This window comes from Manis javanica, chromosome 13 (assembly GCF_040802235.1).
Source record: "Manis javanica isolate MJ-LG chromosome 13, MJ_LKY, whole genome shotgun sequence".
Classification (NCBI taxonomy): Eukaryota; Metazoa; Chordata; class Mammalia; order Pholidota; family Manidae; genus Manis; species Manis javanica.
The window spans coordinates 36,308,953-36,336,333 of NC_133168.1; the positions used below are offsets into that span (position 1 = coordinate 36,308,953).

Below are 27,381 nucleotides of genomic sequence, written 5' to 3' on the forward strand. Positions count from 1 at the left end.
TAGTCCCATATATGTAGCTTGTGAAGAAATGTAAGGAAAAAAAAAAACACAGGCAATCACACCCAACTATTTCTTCAGAAATGTCCACTTTAATTGGAATTACCTGAAAGAGTCATCCTAAGAGTTTCACGGATCCCACTGAAAACCAGGGTCCAACTTCAGGCAGCATCTTTCCCTTTCTGTGTATGTGAGTGTCACGTGTTCTCCTTTAGTTATTTGTAGTAAACACCATTTCCTTAAGTAGAGATCATGGCAAAGTGCGAAAACAGCGGGAAGGTGGGAAAGATTAAAAGTTACTTCTTTGGAGGGATTCTTTTTATCTGTGCTTAATTAGCTAATGATCAGGAAGTGGAAGTGAGGATGAAATATAGAGGTAGGCATGTAAAGATACCATATGAAAGAGAGAAAGCACAGAGAATGATTAAAGGAATGCATTTGTTGACAAACGCCCTGGCAGTTTTGAATGGACCATCATCTTAAAAGTGAAACAAAAGCAGTCTTTATTGTCTTTTACCTTTACTGAACCTTACATATCTTAAAGAATCCACGCAGACAACATTATCATTATCCCTAGTTGAATAACAATATACATGACTTAAACACTGATGCTATAGTTTGGAACATTTTGAGAACTTCTTCATGTTGAAAATAAAATTATTTCTTTTACAGGAACCTTCTGGACTCAGCAGTTGGTATGCCTGATTTATTCTGAAGAGCATTGCCACACAACTACAAATGTGAACACAGGTGATCCAGTCTCCTTCCTTGAAAACAACTTTTGAGAAATTCAATTTGACAGAAGACCATCTCTTCTCTTCTGTAGCCACATTCCACACTTCTTGGCTCCAAAGGGCTGAAGAAGGAAAAAGCCGAAGTAGGAAGCCGACTATGCCTGTTGAAAGACTGCTCTTTTCATTATTTCATTTCCTCATTACATTGATTCTATATGCATCCAGTTAGATAATGTGGTATTTTGCACACTGTAATATTCGATAACATTTGCATTCTTATTTATAATATTCAATTTTATATTCACCTGCCTTTTTTTGATTATGTATATGCCACAGATCATTTAAAAGCTAAAGCATATATATCCATTCATATATTTACATTTAAGTGTATATTATATAAAATGTATCATAATTATGTAATAGGTGTCTCTAATTTTAAATTCACTCTATCACTAAGTATATGCATAAACTTCTATCAATTCCTTCTTCCTTTCCCTCCTCACACCTTCCGTGCTTCCTTGGATACTTCCAACCTATTTCCCATTCTCCCTTAAAGCTCAACTTCATGAAAATCAAACAATCTTCAGAACAAGTCAGTCTTCTCTACAGAGTGATTCTCTCTCCCTCTTGACCATCCTTCCTGGTTCAGTCATCTTCATCCATTAAAATTTCAGCTTTTGGTTCCTTTCCTTACTCTCAACCTCAGCTTCTATCACCCATGGTGATGTTGATTTCAAGGTTCATCTGAACGATATTCAGACAGGCCCAGACCAGGAGAGGCCAGCAAACTAACAAATAATTATTGCACTCATTGCTCCCTGGTGTAATAAATATATATGTTTATTATCTATATTTCTGACCTGATTGTAAATCCCTTGAGAGAGGTAGAGGTTTGTGTTCAGGGCTGTGTTCACAGTGGTGAGAACAGTGGCCCACAGGTAGGGGACTTGAATGAAGAACTCACCAATAATTGCACTAATTATATCGTGACTTAGAGCACCTCCTTCAGACTACTGCTTCCTAGTTTACCTGTTCCTTTCTAGATTTCACACCCAGATTGGGTCAGCATCATTCAGGATAAACCCCCTACAGTCTCCTGCAGAAGTGGGTCTAAAATGGTGTATTTTAGCCCTATACTCCCTTCTTTCTAAAGCCACTAGCTCCATTTGTGTATGTTATGATCAGCTGGCAAGCCCTAACTCTTACAACACAATTGGAATGCATTCCTACCCTGCTCAGAGATCTGAGTGACTAGGATAAAACATAAATACCTCAGAGTTTATCTGGTCTTTAAATTTATGGCTAAAGTTATAAAATTCTACTACATTAAATAATTTGCTTTCTTGGATTGCATAATGAATACATGATACTGTCCTTCCTCTTTGGAACCCTCAACAACATTCTGTCCGGTGACTCCACCAGCCCCAGGTAATGACCTAAAAGTCAGAAAGTTACCCTCACTGGTGTCCCCTCAGTGACCTCCCTCCTTAAAAGAAAAATTGCAGTGTGTAGACTGTGTCCGCCCCTATTAGAGATCAACCCCTCCACTCATGGTCAGGGTCAGTTTTGATCGACCCCAGTGTGCCTCAAGTGTTGGTGATTTTGACTCCACAAGGCATTTGGAGCCATCTAGAGTTACTTTTGGCTTGGGCTGTGGTGGTGCTGCTGGTTTGGAGGCAGATGAGACCGGGATGCTGTTAGATATACTCCAGTGCCCAGAGCAGCCCCTGCAACAGAGAACGAATTGGTTTAAAATGTCACTAGTGCTCTTTGAAAACTTTGTTCTCTCCTCAGAGATTCGACTTGAGCAATAATTTCCTTTCTTCAATTCATCATCAATTTCTTCTTGTTTCCTGATCATTGTCATCGGCACTTAATCAAGTTGCCATGATGACATTGAGGTAATGAGTTAACCTAACTTGTTGATTAGGCCTTTTTGTTTCGTCAGAAAAATCAATCCCTGCATTATTTAGTGTTTTCTCTAATGGTTCAATGGGCATGTGAGACACTCTTTCCTTCCTCCTTCTGGCTTCTCCTTATATGTCTAACCTCTAAGTGCCGATCCTGGAAGTATCTGCCCTAGCCTTTTCCTCCTTTCATTCTGCACTTATTACCTTGGTCATATTATATAATTCCACAGCTTTAAATAAAATGTATATGATAACTTTCCACTTTAATTCTCGATGATGGGAACTGCTCAGCTTTCCTACACTGAGAAGTTGCATGATAGTCTACCCAAAGAGGCAGGACCTTTTACTCTGTGATACCACTGTCAGTTTGATGAAAGCAAACAGATATATGACAAGAAGTAACACCCAAACCACAGTTAGAGACATGAAGCATCATAGCAAGGAACTGAAAGTGACTGCTTTCCTTCACATATCGTCCTTTTTAGAAGTGCCCTTCATTTCCTTACAGAACTATCAGTCATCATTGATACTTGTTTGATATTATGAACCACTTTGTTGTTACCAGACAAGTGCCATGGCCGCAGGACACTCTTTCCTGGGCAGTGTGGATCACATAGGGATGAGAAGAGAATAGAAATATCAAGAATCCAAAATACTCATCTCCTGTTATGAAAAGTTGTCTCCAGGCACTGCAAAGGGAGGGGGCAGGGGGATATAAGCTTCTCTACCTAAACTGGATGTCCCCTAAGAGGAGGAACAACAGATATACATGTCAACTCTCAATAGAGATGCAAGTCCTGGTGTTAACTGAATAACTCTGAATGTTCTGTACACACAAAGAGTAGGGCCCTTTAACATGGGCTGGGGCAGATATTAGTGATACTTTGTATTCCTGTAAGACTAGTTTGCCTATTATTGTTAAGGAATTATTTATTTTAGTTGATTATCATAAACAATATTTTAAGTGAACCCTGTATTCCTTCCATGTAAAAAATACTTGACAGGAAACCTGTGTGAGCCAAGCCGTTGTGCTTCCTCTATCAGTGGGGACAATGTTAAGTGTACACTGCAGGATTACAGCAGCACCCTTTGAGTTCATTTGTGTATTGAAAGGTGTTAGTAGGGTATTTCAGTTTTCATAGAATTTTATAATTTTGCAAGCATTTTCACCTGCATTAGCGTCTTATTGCAGGGTAAAAGAATGATGTTGCTCTCACCTGGGAAGTTAAGAAGAGTTGTTTTGAGATGTGTCTGAAGAAAGATTGATAGCGTATGCCATGCAGGGATGGTGTGGCATTGAGGGAAAGAGAAATTTGAACACAAAGGTGATAGCTGAGCACACACAGCACATGGTTGGGGGGTTGTGGATGCTAACATTAGTGGGTCACATTGAACTGAAATGCCTTCAGGGGAAATTGTGATGGTATGAAATAATAATACCCTCCTTTTCCTGCAGTATATTTCTGTATACAGGAACTTGAAAGATTTTATGTGCTCATTTTTTCATTTTTCAAATGAGATGAATACACTGGAACCATGGGTCTCTTTTTAGAAGGAAATGTTAACTGAGTTTATAAACCTAGCAGTAAGTTCAGACCTGTGGGAAGTTTTTCATCTCAGTGAACTTCGAAGAGGGAAAGAAACTCATGAAATGGAGTAGAATGGGTTCTGTGGGCTCTTTATCAAGCTATGGATGGTGTTACCTTGGATGGCAACGTCCTGCTATTCATACAAATTCTACTCACTGCCACCGAAACACAGCATATTGTCACAATAACAAACTTACACTACAGGGAAATATTTACATTCAACCATGAAAGAAGTATAAACAGATCAGGAACTCAGAGGTCTCTGTTCCAGCTCAGCTGAGAAGGGGGCTCAGTGTAGATCACAGGAGGTTGGGGCTTTGGCAGAACATAGTGCATGCAGAAACTTCCAGAGGCTTCTAAGGGACAAAGTGCTGTTTTGCATTGTGTTCTGGGGAGTCAGTATGGCTGGCTGAGCAGGAGCAAGTCTGCTGAGATAGAGATGATGGTCTGGCACAGGAGAAGTATGCTTAGGATCTGCAGCTCTGTGCAGAACTTAGGTAACTACTCAGGGAGCCTACGTTGTCCACTAACTGGAGCAGCTCTGTGCATCTTTGGGGTCAGTGGGAGGAGTTGGTCAGAGAGGATTTGTTCCTATGACTCTTGGTTTATTTTTTCCTTCCTAATTCAACTTTAAAATGATTTCCTTTTAATATAAAATATATTTTTCTCCTAAATAACCAATGGAGCAATGACCAAATAAAAAAAGAGATCAAGCAATACATGGATACAAATGACAATAATAATTCATCACCACAAAATCTGTGGGACGCAGTAAAGGCCGAGCTAAGAGAGAAGTATATTGCAATACAGGCCTCCCTCAGGAAAGAAGAGCAATCCCGTATGAACAGTATAAACTCACAGTTAAAGAAACTAGAAAAAGAAGAACAAATGAGGCCCAAAGTAAGCAGAAGGAGGGACATAATAAAGATTAGACCATAAATAAATAAAATTGGGAAGAATAAAACAATGGAAAGAATAAATGAAAGAAGGAGCTGGTTCTTCAAGAAAATCAACAAAATAGATAAACCCCTAGCCAGACTTATCAAGAAAAAAGGAGAGTCTACACTCATAAACAGAATCAGAAATGAGAAAGGAAAAATCTCTGTGGACATCACAGAAATACAAAGAATTATGATAGAATACTATGAAAAATTACATGGTAAGAAACTGGATAACCTGGAAGAAATGGACCACTTTCTAGAAAAATACAACCTTCCAAGACTGACCCAGAAAGAAACAGAAAATCTATACAGACCAATTACCAGCAATGAAATTTAACTGGTAATAAAAGAACTACCTAAGAAGAAAACTGTGAACCAGATTGTTTCTATGATGTATTTTATCAAACATTTACTTAATAGCTAATAGCCATCCTTCTTAAAGTTTTCCAAAAAATAAAAGAGGAGGGAATATTTCCAAACTCATTCTATGAGGCCAGCATAACTCCAATACTAAAACTAGTAAAAGACAACACAAAGAATGAAAATTACAGACCAAAGTCCCTGATGAATGTACATGCAAAAATACTCAACAAAATATTAGCAAACTGAATTCAAAAATATGTAAAGAAAATTCATCCCCCATGATCAAGTAGGATTTATTCGAGGGATGCAAGGATGGTACAATATTAGTAAATCCATCAACATCATCCACCACACCACCAAAAAGAAGAATAAAATACACATGATCATTTTCTTAGGTGCCGAAAAAGCTTTCAACGAAATGCAACATCCATTCATGATAAAAATTATCAACAAATGGGTTTACAGGGAAAGAACCTCAACATAATAAAGGCCATATATGACATACCCATAGCTAACATCATACCTAACAGTGAGATGCTGAAAGCTTTTCCTTTAAGATGGGGAAGAAGACAAGGATACCCACTGTCTCCATTTCTATTCAACAAAGTCTGGAGCTCCTTGCCATGGCCATGAGATAACACAAACTAATAAAAAGAATCTAGATTGGCAAAGAAGTTAAGCTGTCACTGTTTGCAGATGACATGATATTTTACATAAAAAAAACTAAAGAATCCACTCCAAAACTATTAGATCTAATATCTGAATTCAGCAAAGTTGCAAGATACAAAATTAATACACAGAAATCTGTTGCATTGCTATACACCAATGATGAAAAATCAGAAAGAGAAATCAGGAAAACAATTACATTTGCAATCGCATAAAAAAGAATAAAATATCTAGGAATAAACCTAAGGAAGATGTGAGAGACCTTCACTCTGAAAATGACAGGACATTCATGAGAGAAATAAAAGAAGATACAAATAAATGGAAACACATCCCATACTCATGGACAGAGAAAATTAATATTGTCAGAATGGCCATCCTGCCTAAAGCAATCTACAGATTCAATGCAATTCCTATCAAAATACCAAAAGCATTCTACAATGAACTACTACAAATAGTTCTAAAATTCATATGGAACCACAAAAGACCCTGAATAGCCAAAGCAATCCTGAGAAGGAAGAATAAAGCTGGGGGATTACGCTCCCTGACTTCCAGCTCTACAACAAAGCCACAGTTATCAAAAAAGTTTGGTACTGGCACAAGAACAAACCCATAGGCCAATGGAAGAGACTATAGAGCCCAGATGCATACCCAAGCATATATGGTCAATTAATATGTGACAAAGGACCCATGGACACACAGTGGAGAAATGAGAGGCCCTTCAACAGCTGGTGTTGGCAAAACTGGACAGCTACACTCGAGTGAGTAAAACTGTATTATTGTCTAACTCCATACACAATCCATCTTAAACTTGAAATGGATCAAAGACCTGAATGTACATCATGAAACCATAAAACTCTTAGAAGACAACATAGGAAAAAATCTCCTGAATATAAAAATGAGTAACTTTTACTGAATACATCTTCCCAGGCTAGGGAAACAAAAGCAAAATGAACACTTCGGACTACATCAAGGTAAAAAGCTTCTGTAGAACAAAGGACACCATCAGCAGAACAAAAGGGCATCCTACAGTATGGGAGAATATATTTGTAAATGACATATTCAACAAGGGGTCAACATCCAAAATATATAAAGAACTCACACACCTGAACAACCAAAAAGCAAATAACCCAAATGAAAATTGGTAGAAGATATGATCAGATAATTCTCCAAAGAAGAAATTCAGATGGCCAACAGGCACATGAAAAGATGCTCCACATCACTAATTATCAGGCAAATACCACAATGAGATATCATCTTACACCAGTTAGGATGGCCAGCATGCAAAAGACTAAGAATACTGGAGAGGTTGCAGAGAAAGGAATCCCTCCTACAGTGCTGGTGGGAATGTAAGCTAGTTCAACCATTGTGAAAGCAATATGGAGGTTCCTCAAAAAACTAAAAATAGAAATACCATTTGACCCAGGAATTTCACTCTTAGGAATTTACCCAAAGAATACAAGTTATGAGATTCAAAAACATGTACACAACCCTATGTTTATTGCAGCACTATTTACAATAGCCAAGATACGGAAGCAACCTAAGTGTCCATCAGTACATGAATGGATAAAGAAGAGGTGGTACATATACACAATGGAATACTATTCAGCCATAAGAAAGAAAGAAATCCTACAGCAACATGGATGGAGCTGGAGGATTTTATGCTCAGTGAATAAACTAGGCGGAGAAGGACAAGTACCAAATGATTTTTCTCACTTGTGAAGTATAACAACAAAGCAAAACTGAAGGAACAAGTTATCAGCAGACTCACAGACTCCAAGAAGGAATTAGATGTTACCAAAGGGGAGGGGTGGGGAAGGGCAGGTGGATAGGGAGGGAGAAGGGGATTGAGGGGTATTAAGATTGGCACACATGGTGTGTGGGGAATCATGGTGAAGACAGTGTACCACAGAGAAAGCAAATAGTGACACTGTAGCATCTTTTTAAAATAATTTTTGAGGTATTATTGATATACACTCTTATGACAGTTTCACGTGAAAAAATAATGTGGTTACTACATTTAGCCCTATTATCAAGTCCCCCCCCATACCCCAGTGCAGTCACTGTCCATCAGTGTAGTAAGATGCCACAGATTCACTCTTTGCCTTCCCTGTGCTACACTGTTTATCCCATGATCCCCCACACCATGTGTACTAAACATAATACCCTTCAATTGCCTCCTTCTCCCTCCCTCCCCACCCTCCCTCCCACACCCCTCCCCTTTGATAATCACTAGTCCCTTCTTAGAGTCTCTGAATGTGCTGCTATTTTGTTCCTTCAATTTTGGTTCACTGTTATACTCCACAAATGAGGGAAATCATTTGGCACTTGTCTTTCTCCACCTGGCTTATTTCGCTGAGCATAAAATCCTCCAGCCCCATCCATGTTGTTGCAAATGGGAGGATTTGTTTCTTTCTTATGGCTGAATAGAAACATTGTGTTTCTTTCTTATGGCTGAATATACATTGTGTATATGTACCACCTCTTCTTTATGCATTAATCTTCTGATGGACACTTAAGTTGCTTCCATATCTTGGCTATTGTAAATAGTACTGTGATCAATATAGGGGTGTATATATCTCTTGAATCTGAGAACTTGCATTCTTTGTGTAAATTCCAAGGAGTGGGATTCCCAGGTCAAATGATATTTCTATTTATAGTTTTTGAGGAACCTCCATATTGCTTTCCACAATGATTGCACTAGCTTATACTCCCACCAGCAGTGTAGGAGGGTTCCCCTTTCTCCACATCCATGCCAACATTTATTGTCCTTAGTCTTTTCAATGCTGGATATATTTACTTGTGTAAGGTGATACCTCATTGTGGTATAAATTTGCATTTGCCTGATGATTAGTGATATGGAGCATTTTTTCATAAGCCTGTTGGCCATCTTAAATTTTTCATTGCAGTACTGTCTCTCCATGTACTCTGCCCATTTTTTTTTTTTGCTGTTATTAATTTTTTATTCTCTGGCAAAATCATTTGCATGAGAATGAAGCACCCCCTACCTCTTATTTTTTTTTTTTGAGAGGGCATCTCTCATATTTATTGATCAAATGGTTGTTAACGACAATAAAATTCAGTATAGGGGGTCAACGCTCAATGTACAATCATTAATCCATCTCAAGCCTAATTCTCGTCAGTCTCCAATCTTCTGAAGCATAACGAACAAGTTCTTACATGGTGAACGAATTCTTACATAGTGAATAAATTCTTACATGGTGAACAGTACAAGGGCATTCATCACAGAAACTTTCGATTTTGATCGTGCATTATGACCTATAAACAATCAGGTCAAATATGAATATTAGTTTGATTTTTGTACTTGATTTATATGTTGATCCCACATTTCTCCTATTATTATTATTATTTTTATTTTTAATAAAATGCTGAAGTGGTAGGTAGATGCAAGATAAAGGTAGAAAACATAGTTTAGTGCTGTAAGAAGGCAAATGTAGATGATCAGATGATCAGGTGTGTGCCTATGGACTAAGTATTAATCCAGGCTAGACAAGGGCAGCAAGACATCCACGGATGCAGAAGATTTCTCTCAAAGCAGGGGGGGTGAGGTTCTGAGCCTCACCTCTGTTGATCCCCAAATTCTCACCTGATAGCCCCCCTGCGACTGTGCCTGTCTTAGGTTGTTCCTCCCTTGAGGAATCTTACCCGTCTCTGGCTAACCAGTCATCTTCCGGGGCCATACAGGGAAATGTAAAGTTGGTAAGTGAGAGAGAAGCCATATTGTTTGCAAAGGTTAGCTTTTTACTTCTTTGCAGATTTATGCCCTGTGGCTTCTATGCCCAGCACTTGTCTCGAGGTATCTTTACCACCTGGAGGAATTATGATACTCGGTAAATTCGATATGAGGCACGAATTCTATTTAAGGGTTGTAATTAGGAAGGAAGAAGAAAAGCTATAGATGTAGCATATGAAGGAAACATGGGAGGATTGATTATTTCTTTGACATATCTTCTTGTAGAGTACCTTAAGTATGTATAGGTTTTAAACTACTAACTAATTTGCACACACATATTAACATAATAGGAATACGGTGACATAAACAAAGCAAATCTATAATTACCATCCATCTCCAGTGAAGCCAAGAAAACCATTTAGGCATCCTAGGCATTTGAGAAAATTTGTCTATGATATGATGGATATTGTCCAACTGTACTTGAACAGTCTGAGAGAAATCAGACAAATTAAAGCAGCCCATTTCTGGGATATGTTCACATCCCATATGTTCTTTTAACCATAGATAGTCTATAGTCATAAGATTTTGGAGTGCTACACCTTGCACCCCCCCAACTCCTGGTTGAGTTCCAACAGTACAGATCCGGTCAAATTCGTTGTCTCACTGTATGCACATGCCAGCCTAGACATCTCCCTCCTCATTCCTATGGCAAGTCCAGGAGATGGTGGGCTGGATGCAGCCACAACCGCAGCATCGTCCAAATCCCTGTGGAGGCTTTTTGATGATCATCCCCCAGCACAAGTCCTCCAGAGAGTGCTGATGCCGGAAGCTCCTTCTCATATCATATCTTAGTTCATTTTCTGGGTATCCAAGCTAGGCCTTGATCTTCTGCATAGAAACAAACAGACCCTTTGCCCACACTTTGACATGCCCTCTATACCACTGTGCAGAACTCATTGGAGGTCAGCACACAGTAACTGCTTTTTTTTTTTTTTACTAAGAGAAAGGAATATTATCAGAAAAGAGTAACTCCATAGCTGATCATCTGACACCCTTTAAGTGATCAACATTAAGGATATTTAAAGCATGCGTTGATCTTTGATTTACCAATAGTTTTATCCTATCAAGGAGTAATCCCCCTTTTCTTTCTTTCTTTCTTTCTTTTTTTTTTTTTAAATTTTTAATCTATACTTACATGAAGAATACTATGTTTACTATGCTCTCCCCTATATCAGGTCCCCCCTAACAACCACATTACGGTTACTGTCCATCAGCTTAGCAAAATGTTGTAGAGTCACTACTTGTCCTCTCTGTGTTGTGACTCTGCCCATTTTTTAATCATGTTATTTGCTGTTTGGGTGTTGAGGCATGTGAGTTTTTTTATGTATTTTGAATGTTGACCCCTTGTAAGATACATCATTTACAAATATATTCTCCCAAACTGTAGGATACCTTTTTGTTCTGTTGATGATGTGTCCTTTGCCATACAGAAAATTTTTAGTTTGATGTAGTTCCATGAGTTCATTTTTGCTTTTGTTTCCCTTGCTCAAACAGATACATTCATGAAAAATTTGCTCATGCTTATATTCAGGAAATTTTTGCCTATGTTGTCTTTTAAGTGTTTTATGGTTTCATGATGTACATTCAGGTCTTTGATCCATTTCAAGTTTACTTTTGTGTATGTGGTTGCACAATAATCCAGTTTCACTCTCTTGCATGTAGCTGTCCAGTTTTGTCAACACCAGCTGTTAAAGGGGCTGTCATTTCCCCATAGTATGTCCATGGCTCCATTATCATTTTTTTATCAACCCTACATGGTTGGGTTTATTTCAGGACTCTCTACTCTGTTTCATTGGTCTATATTTCTGTTCTTGTGCCAGTATCAAATTGTCTTGATTACTGTGGGTTTGTAGTAGAGCTTGAATTTGGGGAGCGTAATGCCCCCTCCTTTATTCTTCCTTCTCAGAATTGATTTGATTATGTGAGGTCTTTTGTGGTTCCTTATGAATTTTAGAATGATTTTTCTCTAGTTCATTGAATAATGCTGTTGGCATTTTGATAGGAATTGCATTGAATCTGTAGATTGCTTTAGGCAGGATGGTCATTTTGACAGCATTAATTCTCTCTATCCGTGAGCACAGGATGTGCTTCCATTTATTGGTATCTTCTTTAATTTCTCTCATGAGTGTCTTGTAGTTTTCAGAGTATAGCTCATTCACCTCTTTGGTTAGGTTTATTACTAGGTATTTTATTCTTTTTGATACAACTGTGAATGGAATTGTTTTCCTGATTTCTCTTTCTGTTAGTACATTGGTAGTGTATAGGAATGCCACAGATTTCTGCATATTAATTTGTATCCTGCAACTTTGCTGAATTCAGATATTAGATCTAGTAGTTTAGGGGTGCATTCTTTAGGGTTTCTTTCATACAATATCATGTCATCTGCATTCTTTAGGGTTTCTTTCATACAATATCATGTCATCTGCAAACAGGGACAGTTTAACTTCTTCCTTGCCAATCTGGATGCCTTTTATTTTTTTGTGCTGTGTGATTGCCGTGGCAAGGACCTCCAGTACTATGTTGAATAGAAGTGGGGAAAGTGGGCATCCTTGCCTTGATCCCAATCTTAAAGGAAAAGCTTTTAGCTTCTCACTGTTAAGTATGATATTGGCTGTGGGTTTGTCATATATGACCTTTATTATGTTGAGGTACTTGCCTCTATACCCATTTTTCTGATAGTTTTTATCATGAATAAATGTTGAACTTTGTCAAATGGTTTTTCAAAAGGGGAACCCTCCTACACTGCTGGTGGGAATTAAAATTGGTTCAACCATTGTGGAAAGCAGTATGGAGGTTCCTCAGAATGCTCAAAATAGAAATACCATTTGACCCAGGAATTCCACTTCTAAGAATTTACCCTAAGAATGCAGCACTCCAGTTTGTAAAAGACAGAAGCACCCCTATGTTTACCACTGCACTATTTACAATAGCCAAGATATGGAAGCAACTTAAATGTCCATCTGTAAATGAATGGATAAAGAAGATGTGGTGCATATACACAATGGGATATTACTCAGCTATAAGAAAAAAATAGATCCTACCATTTGCAACAACATGGACGGAGCTAGAGGGTATTATGCTCAGTGAAATAAGCCAGGCGGAGAAAGACAAGTACCAAATGATTTCACTCATATGTGGAGTATAAGAACAAAAGAAAACTGAAGGAACAAAACAGCAGCAGAAGCACAGAACCCAAGAAAGGACTAACAGTTACCAAAGGGAAAGGGACTGGGGAGGACAGGTGGGAAGGGAGGGATAAGGGCAGGTAAAAAGAAAGGGGGCATTATGATTAACATGTATAGTGTGTGGGGGAGCACGGGGATGGCTGTGCAACACAGAGAAAACAAGTAGTGATTTTACAGCATCTTACTATGTTAATGGACAGTGACTGTGAATGGGTATGTGGGGGGGACTTGGTGAAGGGGGGAGCCCAGTAAACATAATGTTCTTCATGTAATTGTAGATTAATGATACCAAAATAAAATTTTAAAAAAATGCTTTTTCAGCATCTATGGAGATGATCATGTGGTTTTTGTCCTTTTTGTTGATGTGGTGGATGATGTTGATAGATTTTCGAATGTTGTACCATCCTTGCATCACTGGAATAAATCCCACTTGATCATGATGGATGATATTTTTTATGTATTTTTAAATTCAGTTTGCTAATATTTTGTTGAGTATTTTTGCATCTATGTCCACCAGGGATATTGGTCTGTAATTTTATTTTTTTCTGGTATTTTTGCTTGGTTTTGGTGTTAGAGTGATGCTGGCATTATAGAATGAGTTTGGAAGTATTTCCTCTTCATCTACGCTATAGAAAACTTTAAGGAGATTGGGCATTAGGTCTTTACCAAATGTTTGATAAAATTCAGCAGTGAAGTCATCTGTTCCAGGGGGTTTTTCTTCGGTAGTTTCTTGATTACCAGTTTGATTTCATTGTTGGTAATTGGTCTGTTCAGATTTTCTCTTTCTTCCTTTGTCAGCCTTTGAAGGTTGTATTTTTCTAGAAAGTTGTCCACTTCTTCTAGGTTATCCAGTTTGTTAGCATACAATTTTTCATAGTATTCTCCAATAATTCTTTGTATTTCTGTGGTGTTCGTACTGATTTTTCCTTTCTCATTTCTGTATCTGTTTATGTGTGTAGACTCTCTTTTTTTCTTGAAAAGTCTGGCTAGGGATTTATCTGTTTTATTTATTTTCTCAAAGTACCAGCTCTTGTTTTCATTGATTCTTTCCATTGTTTTATTCTTCTCTATTTTATTTATTTCTACTGTAATGTTTATTATGTCCCTCCTTCAACTGACTTTGGGCCTCATTTGGTCTTCTTTTTCTAGTTTCATTAATTGTGAGTTTAGACTGCTTATATGGGATTGTTCTTTGTTCCTGAGGTAGGCCTGTACTGCAATATACTTTCCTTTTAGCATGGCCTTGGCTGTATCCCACAGATTTCGTGGTGTAGAATTGTTGTTGTCATTTTTCTCCATATATTGATTGATCTCTGTTTTTATTTGGTCATTGATCCATTGGTTTTATTAGGAGCATGTTGTGAAGCCTCCATGTGTCTGTGAAATTTTTCACTTTCTTTTCATAATTCATTCCTAGTTTCATACCTTTGTGGTCTGAGAAACTGGTTAGTACAATTTCAATCCTTTTGAATTTTCAGAGGCTCTTTTAGTTGCCTAGTATGTGATCTATTCTTGAAAATGTTCCATGTGCACTTGAGAAGAATGTGTATTCTGCTGCGTTTGGGTGTAGAGGTCTCTAGATGTCTTCTAGGTCCATCTGTTCTAATGAGTTGTTCAGTGCCTCTGTGTCCTTACTTATTTTCTGTCTGGTTGATCTGTCCTTCAGAGTGAATGGAGTGTTGAAGTCCCCTAGAATGAATGCATTGCATTCTATTTCCCCTTTTAGTCAGTATTATTTATTTCACATATGTAGGTGCTCCTGTTTTGGGAGCATAGATATATATATAATGGTTATATCTTCTTGTTGGATTGACCCCTTTATCATTATGTAATGTCCTTCTTTGTCTCTTATTTCTCTCTGTTTTGAAGTCTATTTTGTCTGATACAAGTACTGCAACTCCTGCTTTTTTCTATTAGTTGCATGAAATATCTTTTTCCACCCCTTTACTTTTAATCTGTGTATGTCTTTGGGTTTGAAGTGAGTCTCCTGTAGGCAGCATATAGATGGCCTTGTTTTTTTACCCATTCAGTGATGCTATGTCTTTTGATTGGTGCATTCAGTCCATTTACATTTAGGGTGATTATCAATAGGTATGTACGTATTGCCATCACAGACTTTAGATTAGTGGTTACCAAGATTCAACTTTAACTTCCTTACTATCTAAGAGTCTAACTTAACCCACTTAATATGTTATTACAAACACAATCTAAAATTCTGTTCTTTTTCTCCTCCGTTCTCTTCCTCCTCCACTCTTTATATATTAGGTATCATGTTCTGTACTATTTGTCTATCCCTTGATTGAGTCTGGGCATAGTTAATTCAATTTTGCATTTGTTTGGTAATTAGCTGTTCTACTTTCTTTACTATGATTTTATTACCTCTGATGACAGCTATATAACCTTAGGAACACTTTCACCTATAGCAGTCCCTCCACAATAAACTCTAGAGATGGTTTGTGGGTGGTAAATTCTCTCTCATCTTTCACTTATCTGAAAATTGTTTAATCCCTCCTTCAAATTTAAATGATAATCTTTCCATATAAAGTAATCTTGTTCCAGGCCCTCTGCTTCATTGCATTAAAAACATCATGCCACTCCCTTCTGGCATGTAAGGTTCCTGCTGAGAAGCCTGATGTTAGTCTGATGGGCTCTCCTTTCTATGTGATATTATTTCTCTCTCTGCCTGTTTTTAATAATCTGTCTTTATCCTTGATCTTTGCCATTTTATATGCCTTGGTGTTATCCTCCTTGGTTCCCTTGTGTTGGGAGATCTGTGCACCTCTATGGCCTGAGAGACTGTCTCCTTCCCCATATTGGCGAAGTTTTCAGCACCTACCTCCTCAAAGACACTTCACTTTCTATCCCTTTTTCTCTCTGTTCTTCTGTTATCCCTATAATGCGAATGTAGTTCCGTTTGGATTGGTCACACAGTTCTCTCAATATTCTTTCATTCTTAGAGATCCCTTTTTTCTCTCTGTGCCTCAGCTTCTTTGTATTCCTCTTCTATGGTTTCTATTTCATTTATTGTCTCCTCCACCATATCCAACCTGCTTTTAATACCCTCCATTGTGTTCTTCAATGATTGGATCTCTGACCTGAATTACTTCCTGAGTTCTTGGCTATCTTTCTCTTTCTGTACCTCCATCAGCCTGTTAATGATTTTTATTTTGAACTCCCTTTCAGGAACAGTCACGAGATCCATGTCATTTAAATATTTCTCAGGAGTGTATTAATAATTTTACTCTGGACCAGGTTCCTTTGGCATTTCAGATTTCTATATGGCACCCTCAAGTGCCCAGAAGCTCTACTCTCTGGAGGTGCTCAGCCCCTGAAGCAATGTCAGGGGATGCAGGGGAGTGCTATTGGTCCTTGGGGGTAGGAAAGAGTCCTGCTTCCCAGCTGCTATGCCTACTTCCACAACCTGAACCAGTGGGCTGAGTACACAGGTATAAGCTTTTGTCCCAGAGCAGCTGGATATGGATCCCTGCTTTCTGCAAGCAGGCTGAATCCCAGTCTCCCCAGGAACTCCACCTGTCCCAGATTTCCAACTCCGTAATCATGAGAGTATGATGAAAGCACCATGAAATATAAGTTTGTGCTTCCAGAGAAGATCTCTGGAGATAGATATTCAGCAGTCCCAGGTATCCACTCCCTCCCTGCTCAATTTCTCTTCCTCCCACCTGTGAGCTGGGGTGGGGGAGGGGCTTTGGTCCCACTGGGCCACTGCTTGGGTATGTTACCCTGTTTCATGAGGTCTGCTTTTTTCTCCAGGTGTATGCAGTCTGGTGCAGTCCACCTTTCTCAGGGTTAGTTGTATTAATTATATTTTCATATTATATGCAGTTTTAGGAGGAAGCCTCTGTCTCACCTCTCACGCCACCATTTTAATCCTCCTATGTGGCATCTTACTACACAGATGGGCAGTGACTGCAATAGGGTATGTGGGGGGACTTGATAGTATTGGTGAATGTAGTAGTCAGATTGTTTTTCATGTTTTACCTCTGTAGGAATGTGTATCAATAATACTTTAATAAAAAAAGGAAACAGCAATAAGTAAATAAATGAAATAAAATAAAATATATTTGAGAGAATAAAATAATCTTTAATACATATAATAGTTTTCTGGTGGCAGCAGGATGATTCTCCTATTAATCATGTGACAGGGAACAATCTGGACTCTAACAATAGAGTCCCTTTTCCTTCTTTTGTTACTAAGCATTCCTGCACCTCATAAAAAAGCTATAGCTTATTTCACAACCTGTTCAATATATTTGCCTAAATTATTCTCTATCTTCCCACAGTATATGGAAGTCTTTGGTTTGACCATATCAAAGGTTGGTATCAGCACAAAAGTCACTTCAACATCCAGTTCATAGTATTAAAGAAGATGATAAATGTGACAAGAAATTTTACTTCTTATGGTTTAACCCAAGTGGTAATCCAGCCTGGCCTAATGAATTCATGATTCATGTCTAGAATTTTCAAATGACAATATGGAATTAGAGATCCGAGAGGCAGTGTTATAGGAGACTTTTTGCTGTGTCATCTCCTTAGTCTTATCATGAGGTTTTTACTTACAGTTATGGACTTAAATTTCCTTTCAAAAAATAATATGTGTTTGAGGGATTGGTGGTTTTATGAGGACCTGCATATGCTTGATTATTTTGAATCAAAATTTTTCTCTCTCCGTCGTGCTTTATTCATTCTATTTTCTGCAGTATTCATCTTTTTATCATTCTGGATTTAGTTTATCAGACTGAGATGCATTTTTGTTGAAATTTAGACTTGTGTGCCTTATGTTGAATAAACCTGTTACAATAATTTAAAATAAAATGTCTGTGCTCTATAGAATGAATGTGGCTTCCAATAATAGTCATTTATAACTGGTTTGAAGCATAAGGACTTCTGTTTTTTTGTGGATTAATTCCAGAGGCAGGCTATCCTTAGGCTGGGTATGGCAGCTAAAGTATGTCATGAATATTTCAAAAATTTTCTTTTCTCTCTTATGATCTTTGGTGTAATATTGTTGCTCACTCTCATGATTGCAAGGTGGTGCCATGGCTCCAAACACATGTCCTTCTGGGAATAAACATCTAGAGTGAAACTAGAAGAATAGGGACTAAAGGATTTTTTTCCTTGCTCTGTTCCCAGCTTTACCCTAGGAGGAAAGTCAATCTCAGAAAATTCTATTTGACTTTTTCTGTCTGCTTCAATGTCAAAAGTGCATCATGCCACCACTCAAGGCAAAATCTTGTAAGGGAGAATGGGAGTGCCATGAGGACCTCACCTCAAGCAGGACCATTCCTGGAATGGAGCTGGTGCTACAGCCAGGACACCACCAGGGATCTTCTAGCAAGTAAGAAGAGGAAGAGCAGGTATGCAGGCAACAACTAATGGCTGCCACCAGCTGAATACTCATCACAAGCTATGGTTTAAGTCTGCCCCTCAGTGATGATAGAAGCCTAGACTCTCCTGTGGAGTCTATATTAGCTACCAGGAAAATTTCAAGTATCTGGCTGGCTTTTCAACCCTCCTTACAATAGGGCTTCCTCCAGTGTCTCTAGCCAGTTTTGATCTTCTCATCGCAGGCCTGTTCCCAGCTACCTGCAGGGAAATGAACATCTAGCACATCTCTGACCTGACATCTCACAGGTCCCATGCAACTTCAATATTACATATACTATTCCTTTAGTCTAGGTTATACATCTTCTGCTTTGTCTTCATGAAAAGGCTATTTCCATTTAAGACCTTGAACAAATTTCTCTTTTTCCTTGAAACTTTCTCTGAAATCTGTTTCGCACTTACTCTGTCTTCATCTGTCAGACTGTGTCTGATATGTTGTAGCTATTCTCACAAAATTTGCCTTTCGAACACAGATTAAGTGAAATGTGAGCACTTCAGAAATAAATAAAAGTGAGGAGTAAAACTCAAGATGGAGGAAGATTAATTTACCAAGAAGGAATAATGAAATCCCTCTCATTGTGTAATGCTTAATTAATAACAGGCTAAGCCGCAAATTTTTTGTTCCATGATGTTATTTAGTTCTGTCATTTGTATACATTTTCTGTCTAATATTTGCATAATGTATCAGTCTCTGATTTACTTCAGCATCTCAGAAGTACTATCTCAAAACTCTGCCAATTTTGGGGGAAGGAGCTGAGGGAGGAGGACATGAACGTTGTGAGGCAAGCTGCATTTGAGAATATGAAGTCTGACCCACTTGCTAATTTTGAAAATGCACTAAAAACATGAGCACTCTAAAAGAACTCATGGGTGTTTTCTTCACAAAGGTGAGGTTCAGGAATGTCTGGTTTGATCTGAAGTGCAAACAGACCAACATGCTCTGTACTTCTTGACAGAGTTTCCCAAAATGGAGCTCTCCTGTCCCCTTTCCTTCTACTGATATTTGATATTCCATGATTTCACCTCCATACTCTTCCTGTGAATACATTATTTGTTCCCTGAAGTTATCAGAGTAATAATCTACAATCCCAAGGTGTTTACATGGCCACTAGACATCTACCAATGCCTAGCATAGTGCCTTCCACAAACTGGGGGTGCATTGAGTGTTAGACCCTTTCCCTACATGAACATGGCTACAGTTCTGATGTTTAGTTAATGATGAATCTTTAAGCCATCACTGGCTGCTTTTGTATTTCCACAGATTTTTCTGAGTATCAGCATTCATCAGAGTGAATATCAACACACGTTTGTTATCAGGAGTGATTATTACATGTCTTATATCAATCTAGAATCTTGTATTATCCAAATTTATGGGAATATCTTTATTGTCTGTCCTATTGTTGAGAGAGATTTTAGATTGAATGGAATCATTATACAACTGATACATTTGAACCTACTAAATCATTTTCATTTCATGCAGTCATTCCAAATTATGCTTTATGAACTTTTAACTGAGGATGACTTTGTTTTCTTGACTTTTGGTATCCCTTCATCTCTTAGGTGTATCTTTCTCCTTCCCTTAAAAAGTTGAAGTGGTGGTAACAGGGACCCGACCTGAAGAGTGGGTGTGCCCTTTCCCTGTAGCCCAGCACAGACTGTTGTGTTCTAGATGCTAAGGTTATTGTCATCTGTCATTATTGCTGTACTTGCATTTGGACTTTCTTTGAGAAAAGAAAACTATCTGTGCACCCATGTCATTAATGAAACTAAAGAAGAGTGACTAAACTGGTAAATAAGGAAAATCAGAGCAAGGAAAAATTGTTTTGTTGTAGTGATGTATATACCCACATATTTACTATGCAGATTCACATGCACTTCTGTCACTGTAGTTACCTCCTCGAATGTCATTTGCATTGATATGACCAATCCTGCAGGAAGATTTCTTTGAGCTTTAGGTTGTTTGATATTTTTGTTTTCTTTTAATTCAATGTATTTTAAAATGAGTGTTTCTTCTCTTTCCTCTCCTTCTGCAATTTGTCGTCACAATTCAGTTTGTCTGTAAATTGAGCTTGAGGCTGCATCATATCTACATTGAGTAAACGTAGAGTAATTTCAGCCTTGCCTTTATAAAGTTTTTCCTTTTAGCAATATTTTCACATCTCTCATAAAATCTATGTCCTCATCAGAAAATACGGGATTTTTATAAGACTTCTGTAAAATACAATAAGCAGTGCTGGTGTGGAATTAAAGAGGGATTAAATTGCAGTGATTTCCTTTTTCATCCAAGTGGCTGAAAGCTTAGAAAGTGGAGTAATTGTACCAAGGTATAGAATAATTAAAATGATAGTTTGTTTACCAGATTTGTAGAAAGTGAGAGAGTGAAGACAGGGCCAAGTATCACATCATGGAATATTCCAATGCCAGGATAATTTCTACATTGTGGAAGTAGAAAGTAAATAATATAACCAATTTTCCCCTTCTCATAAGATAGGTCATCTGAAGATATTGTGGTATTTAGAGGCATCAACAAATTGTTACATGCCAGAAGGGGCAGAGCCAAGATGGCAGTGTGAGTAGGACAGTGGGAATCCCCTCCCAAAAAGATATATATTTTTGAAAATACAACAAATACAACTATCCCTACAAGAGAGACCCGAAGACACAGGACAACAGCCAGAATACATCCACACTTGCAAGAACCCAGCACCTGGTGAAAGGGGTAAGATACAAGACACAGAACAGGGGGACACGAGATCCCTCAACACGGCTTCCAGAGGGAGGAGAAGAGTCGGAGCAGAGAGGGAGAGGGAGCCCAGGATTGGTAAACACCCAGCCTCAGCCGTCCGCACAAGAGCACAGACACACAATGCATGCATGGGGTGCTGGAAACTAGGGAAGCAGGACAGTAAGACCTGTGAGCGGGTCCCACAGTCGGCGCTCCTGGGACAAAGAAAAGTGAGTGCTTTTTGAAAGTCTTAAAGGGACAGGGACCCCACAGCTGAATGGAAGCATTCCGGGTCACAGTCCAGCAGCTGCAAATTCCAGGGAACTCTGGGTGCACTAACCCCCTGGGCAACAGCTCTGAGACCCCTCATGGAGGTAAACAGCCAAAGAGACCCCCGCACATTACCCCTCTGGTGCCCTGCCATAGCAGAGCAGTGGTCTGAGGCTGACTACGCCCACAGCAAGGGAGCTTCCTCCATATCTGTCGGGCAAGATACAGAGACCCAGTCTACACCCAATTGCCCAACGAAAGCCACAAGGGGTCGCAGTTGTCCCATTAAAGAAAGGCCAGGAGCAATTTGAAAAAGTCTAGGCTCTTCCAGCTGACAGATGTGTCAATAGCATACCACTGCACCTATCAACATGAAAAAGCAAAAAAATTTGATCCAGACAAGACTAACCCAGACAGCTTTGACATCTGCTACATCTTCCCCTGAGAAGGAACCTGAGAATATAGATTTAACCAGTCTTCCTGAAAAAGAATTCAAAACAAAAGTCATAACCATACTGATGGACTAACAGAGAAATATGTAAGAACTAAGGAGGGAGAATACAGAAATAAAACAATCTCTGGAAGGACATCAAGCAGAATGGATGAGATGCAAGAGACCATTAATGGACTAGAAAAAAGAGAACAGGAATGCAGAAAAGCTGTTGCAGATAGAGATAAAAGGATCTCCAGGAATGAAAGAATTTTAAGAGAATGGTGTGACCAATCCAAAAGGAACAATATCTGCATTATAGGGGTACCATAAGAAGAAGAGAGAGAAAAAGGGATAGAAAATGTCCTTGAAGAAATAATTGCTGTAAAGTTCCCCAAACTAGGGGAGAAAATGGCCTCTCAGATCACAGAGGTACACAGAACTCCAATGACAAGGGATCCAAGGAGGGCAACACCAAGACACATAATAATTAAAATGGCAAAGATCAAAGACAAGGACAAAGTATTAAAGGCTGCAAGAGAGAAAAAAAAAGGTTACCTACAAATGAAAACCCATCAGGCTATCATCAGACTTCTCAACAGAAATCCTACAGGCCAGAAGAGAATGGCATGATATACTTAATGCAATGAAACAGAAGGGCCTTGAACCAAGAATACTCTATCCAGTATGATTATCATTTTAATATGAAGGAGGGATTAAACAATTCCCAAAAAAAGCAAAAGTTGAGGGAATTTGCCTCCCACAAACCACCTCTACAGGGCATCTTACAGGGAATGCTGGAGATGGGAGCACTACTAAAAAGAGCACAGAAGAAAACACCCAACATATGAAAAAGGGAGGAGGACGAAAAAGAAGGGAGAGAAATAATCAACAGACCATGTTTATAATAGCTCAACAAGCGAGTTAAGTTAGACAGTAAGATACAAAAGAACCTAACCTTGAACCCTTGGTAACCACAAACTTAAAGCCTACAATGGCAATAAGTACATACCATTCAATGATCAACCTAAATGTAAATGGACTGAATGCACTAATCAAAAAGCACAGAGTAACAGAATGGATAAAAAAGCAAGACCCATCCATATGCTGCTTACAAGATACTCACCTCAAACCCAAAGACACACACAGACTTAAGGTCAAGGGGTGGGAAAAGATACTTCATGCAGACAACAAAGAGAAAAAAAGCAGGTTGCAATACGAGTATGAGACAAAACAGACTTCAGAAGGCGGAGCCAAGATGGCGGCGTGAGTAGAGCAGTGGAAATCTCCTCCCAAAAACACATAGAGCTATGAAAATATAACAAAGAAAAATCTTCCTAAAATAGAGACCACAGGACACAGGACAACATCCAGACCACATCCACACCTGCAAGAATCCAGTGCCTTGTGAAGGGGGTAAGATACAAGCCCCAGCCCGGCGGGACCCGAGCGCCCCTCCCCCCGGCTCCTGGCGGGTGGAGAGAAACCGGAGCGGTTTTTTTTCTTCTTTTTTTTGGCGAGCGCTTTTTGGAAGCCTTAGAGGGACGGGCCCCCGTTGCTGGGGAGGCAGGGTGGCGGGACCGGTGAGGAGGTGCCTGGGAACGGCGCCGGAGGACAAAGAATATCCCGCGTTTCTCCCTGCGGGACCGGTGGGCGGGTGCCTGAGACCAGTGCCTGAGGACGGAGGAGGTCGCGCGTTTTTCCCCTTTTTTTTTTTTTTTTTTCTCTTTTTGGCGAGCGCTTTTTGGAAGCCTTGAAGGGACGGGGACCCCAGTGCTAGGGAGGCACAGTGGCGGGACTGGTGAGCGGGTGGCTGGGACCGGCGCCTGAGGACAAAGAATATCCCCCGTTTTTCCCTGCGGGACCGGTGGGCGGGTGCCTGAGACCGGCACTTGAGGACAGAGGAAATCGCGCGTTTTTCCCCCTTTTTTTTTTTCTCTTTTCTGCGAGTGCTTTTTGGAAGCCTAAAAGGGACAGGGACCCCGGTGCTAGGGAGGCAGGGCGGCGGGACTAGTGAGCGGGTGCCTGGGACCGGCACCTGAGGACAAAGAATATCCCGCATTTTTCCCTGTGGGACCAGTGGGTGGGTGCCTGAGACCAGCACCTGAGGACGGAAGAAATCGCGCGTTTTTCCCCTTTTTTTTCTCTCTTTCTGCCGAGTGCTTTTTGGAAGCCTTGAAGGGACAGGGACCCCAGTGCTAGGGAGGCAGGGCGGCGGGACTGGTGAGCGGGTGCGTGGGACCAGTGCCTGAGGACAAAGAATATTCAGCGTTCCTTCCCTGCGGGACCGGTGGGTGGGTGCTTTTTGGAAGCCTTGAAAGGACAGGGACCCTGGTGCTAGGGAGACAGGGCAGCAGGACCAGTGAGCGGGTGCCTGGGACCGGCACCTGAGGAGAAAAAAAAAAAAAAAATCGCTTGTTTTTTCCTTTTTTTTCCTTTTTTTTTTCTCTTTCTTTCTGTTCCCTCTCTCATTGTTGCTGCTGTTGTTTTGGTTTGGAGAGTGCTTTTTGGAAATCTTAAAGGGGCAGGACAGGTCACTTAGACCAGAAGCAGGGAATCTGGGGATCTCTGGGCACTCTAACCCCCTGGGCAGCAGGGAGCACAGAGGCCCCTTACGGAGATAAATAGTCTCCTGGCTGCTTCCCCTCCAACGGGGCTCCACCATTTTGGAGGAACAGCCCCAGCCAGGCCAAGCCCACAGCAACAGCGGAGATAAACCCCAAAGCAACTGGGCAGGAAGCAGAAGCCCTGTCTGTGCACAGCTGCCCAGCACAAGCCACTAGAGGTCGCTATTCTCCCAGGAAAAGGCTACAAACCAACAAGAAGGGAAGCTCTTCCAGCGGTCACTTGTACCAGCTCTGCAAACTATCTCTATCACCATGAAAAGGCAAAACTACAGGCAGACAAAGATCACAGAGACAACACCTGAGAAGGAGACAGACCTAACTAGTCCTCCTGAAAAAGAATTCAAAATAAAAATCATGAACATGCTGACAGAGATGCAGAAAAAAATGCAAGAGCAATGGGATGAGATGCAGAGAAAAATGCAAGAGCAGTGGGATGAGATGCAGAGAAAAATGCAAGAGCAGTGGGATGAAGTCCGGAAGGAGATCACAGATGTCAGGAAAGAGATCACAGAAGTGAAACAATCCCTGGAAGGATTTATAAGCAGAATGGATAAGATGCAAGAGGCCATTGAAGGAATAGAAGCCAGAGAACAGGAACGTATAGAAGCTGACATAGAGAGAGATAAAAGGATCTCCAGGAATGAAACAACACTAAGAGAAATATGTGACCAATACAAAAGGAAAAACATTCGTATTATAGGGATACCAGAAGAGGAAGAAAGAGGAAAAGGGATAGAAAGTGTCTTTGAAGAAATAATTGCTGAAAACTTCCCCAAACTGGGGGAGGAAATAATCGAACAGACCATGGAATTATACAGAACCCCCAACAGAAAGGATCCAAGGAGGACAACACCAAGACACATAATAATTAAAATGGCAAGGATCAAGGACAAGGAAAGAGTTTTAAAGGCAGCTAGAGAGAAAAAGGTCACCTATAAAGGAAAACCAATCAGGCTAACATCAGACTTCTCAACAGAAACCCTACAGGCCAGAAGAGAATGGCATGATATACTTAATGCAATGAAACAGAAGGGCCTTGAACCAAGGATACTGTATCCAGCACGACTATCATTTAAATATGATGGTGGGATCAAACAATTCCCAGACAAGCAAAAGCTGAGGGAATTTGCTTCCCACAAACCACCTCTACAGGGCATCCTACAGGGACTGCTCTAGATGGGAGCACCCCTAAAAAGAGCACAGAACAAAACACACAACATATGAAGAATGGAGGAGGAGGAATAAGAAGAGAGAGAAGAAAAGACTCTCCAGACAGTGTATATAACAGCTCAATAAGCGAGCTAAGTTAGGCAGTAAGATACTAAAGAAGCTAACCTTGAACCTTTGGTAACCACGAATCTAAAGCCTGCAATGGCAATAAGTACATATCTTTCAATAGTCACCCTAAATGTAAATGGACTTAATGCACCAATCAAAAGACATAGAGTAATAGAATGGATAAAAAAGCAAGACCCATCTATATGCTGCTTACAAGAAACTCACCTTAAACCCAAAGATAAGCATAGACTAAAAGTCAAGGGATGGAAAAACATATTTCAGGCAAACAACAGTGAGAAGAAAGCAGGGGTTGCAGTACTAATATCAGACAAAATAGACTTCAAAACAAAGAAAGTAACAAGAGATAAAGAAGGCCACTACATAATGATAAAGGGCTTAGTCCAACAAGAGGATATAACCATTCTAAATATATATGCACCCAATACAGGAGCACCAGCATATGTGAAGCAAATACTAACAGAACTAAAGAGGGAAATAGACTGCAATGCATTCATTGTAGGAGACTTCAACACACCACTCACCCCAAAGGATAGATCCACCGGGCAGAAAATAAGTAAAGACACACAGGCACTGAACAACACACTAGAACAGATGGACCTAATAGACATCTATAGAACTTTACATCCAAAAGCAACAGGATATACATTCTTCTCAAGTGCACATGGAACATTCTCCAGAATAGACCACATACTAGCTCACAAAAAGAGCCTCAGTAAATTCCACAATATTGAAATTCTACCAACCAATTTTTCAGACCACAAAGGTATGAAAGTAGAAATAAATTCTACAAAGAAAACAAAAAGGCTCACAAACACATGGAGGCTTAACAACATGCTACTAAATAATCAATGGATCAATGAACAAATCAAAATAGAGATCAAGGAATATATAGAAACAAATGACAACAACAACACTAAGCCCCAACTTCTGTGGGATGCAGCGAAAGCAGTCTTAAGAGGAAAGTATATAGCAATCCAGGCACACTTGAAGAAGGAAGAACAATCCCAAATGAATAGTCTAACATCACAATTATTAAAACTGGAAAAAGAAGAACAAATGAGGCCTAAAGTCAGCAGAAGGAGGGACATAATAAAGATCAGAGAAGAAATAAACAAAATTGAGAAGAATAAAACAATAGCAAAAATCAACGAAACCAAGAGCTGGTTCTTTGAGAAAATAAACAAAATAGATAAGCCTCTAGCCCAACTTATTAAGAGAAAAAGAGAGTCAACACAAATCAACATAATCAGAAATGAGAATGGAAAAATCACGACAGACTCCACAGAAATACAAAGAATTATTAAAGACTACTATGAAAACCTATATGCCAACAAGCTGGAAAACCTAGAAGAAATGGACAACTTCCTAGAAAAATACAACCTCCCAAGACTGACCAAGGAAGAAACACAAAAGTTAAACAAACCAATTACAAGCAAAGAAATTGAAACAGTAATCAAAAAACTACCCAAGAACAAAACCCCGGGGCCGGAC

At 39.5% G+C, this 27,381-nt stretch overlaps 1 long non-coding RNA gene across 1 annotated transcript in view; it reads right to left on the minus strand.

Moving 5' to 3' along the window:
- Positions 1 to 476: 476 nt before the first annotated feature.
- LOC118972311 (uncharacterized) overlaps positions 477 to 27,381 on the minus strand; it is a 41,302-nt gene continuing 14,397 nt past the window's right edge. The window contains exon 2 of the long non-coding RNA XR_005061213.2: positions 477 to 2,458. This is a non-coding gene — a long non-coding RNA (uncharacterized lncRNA). The remainder of the gene's footprint in view (positions 2,459 to 27,381) is intronic.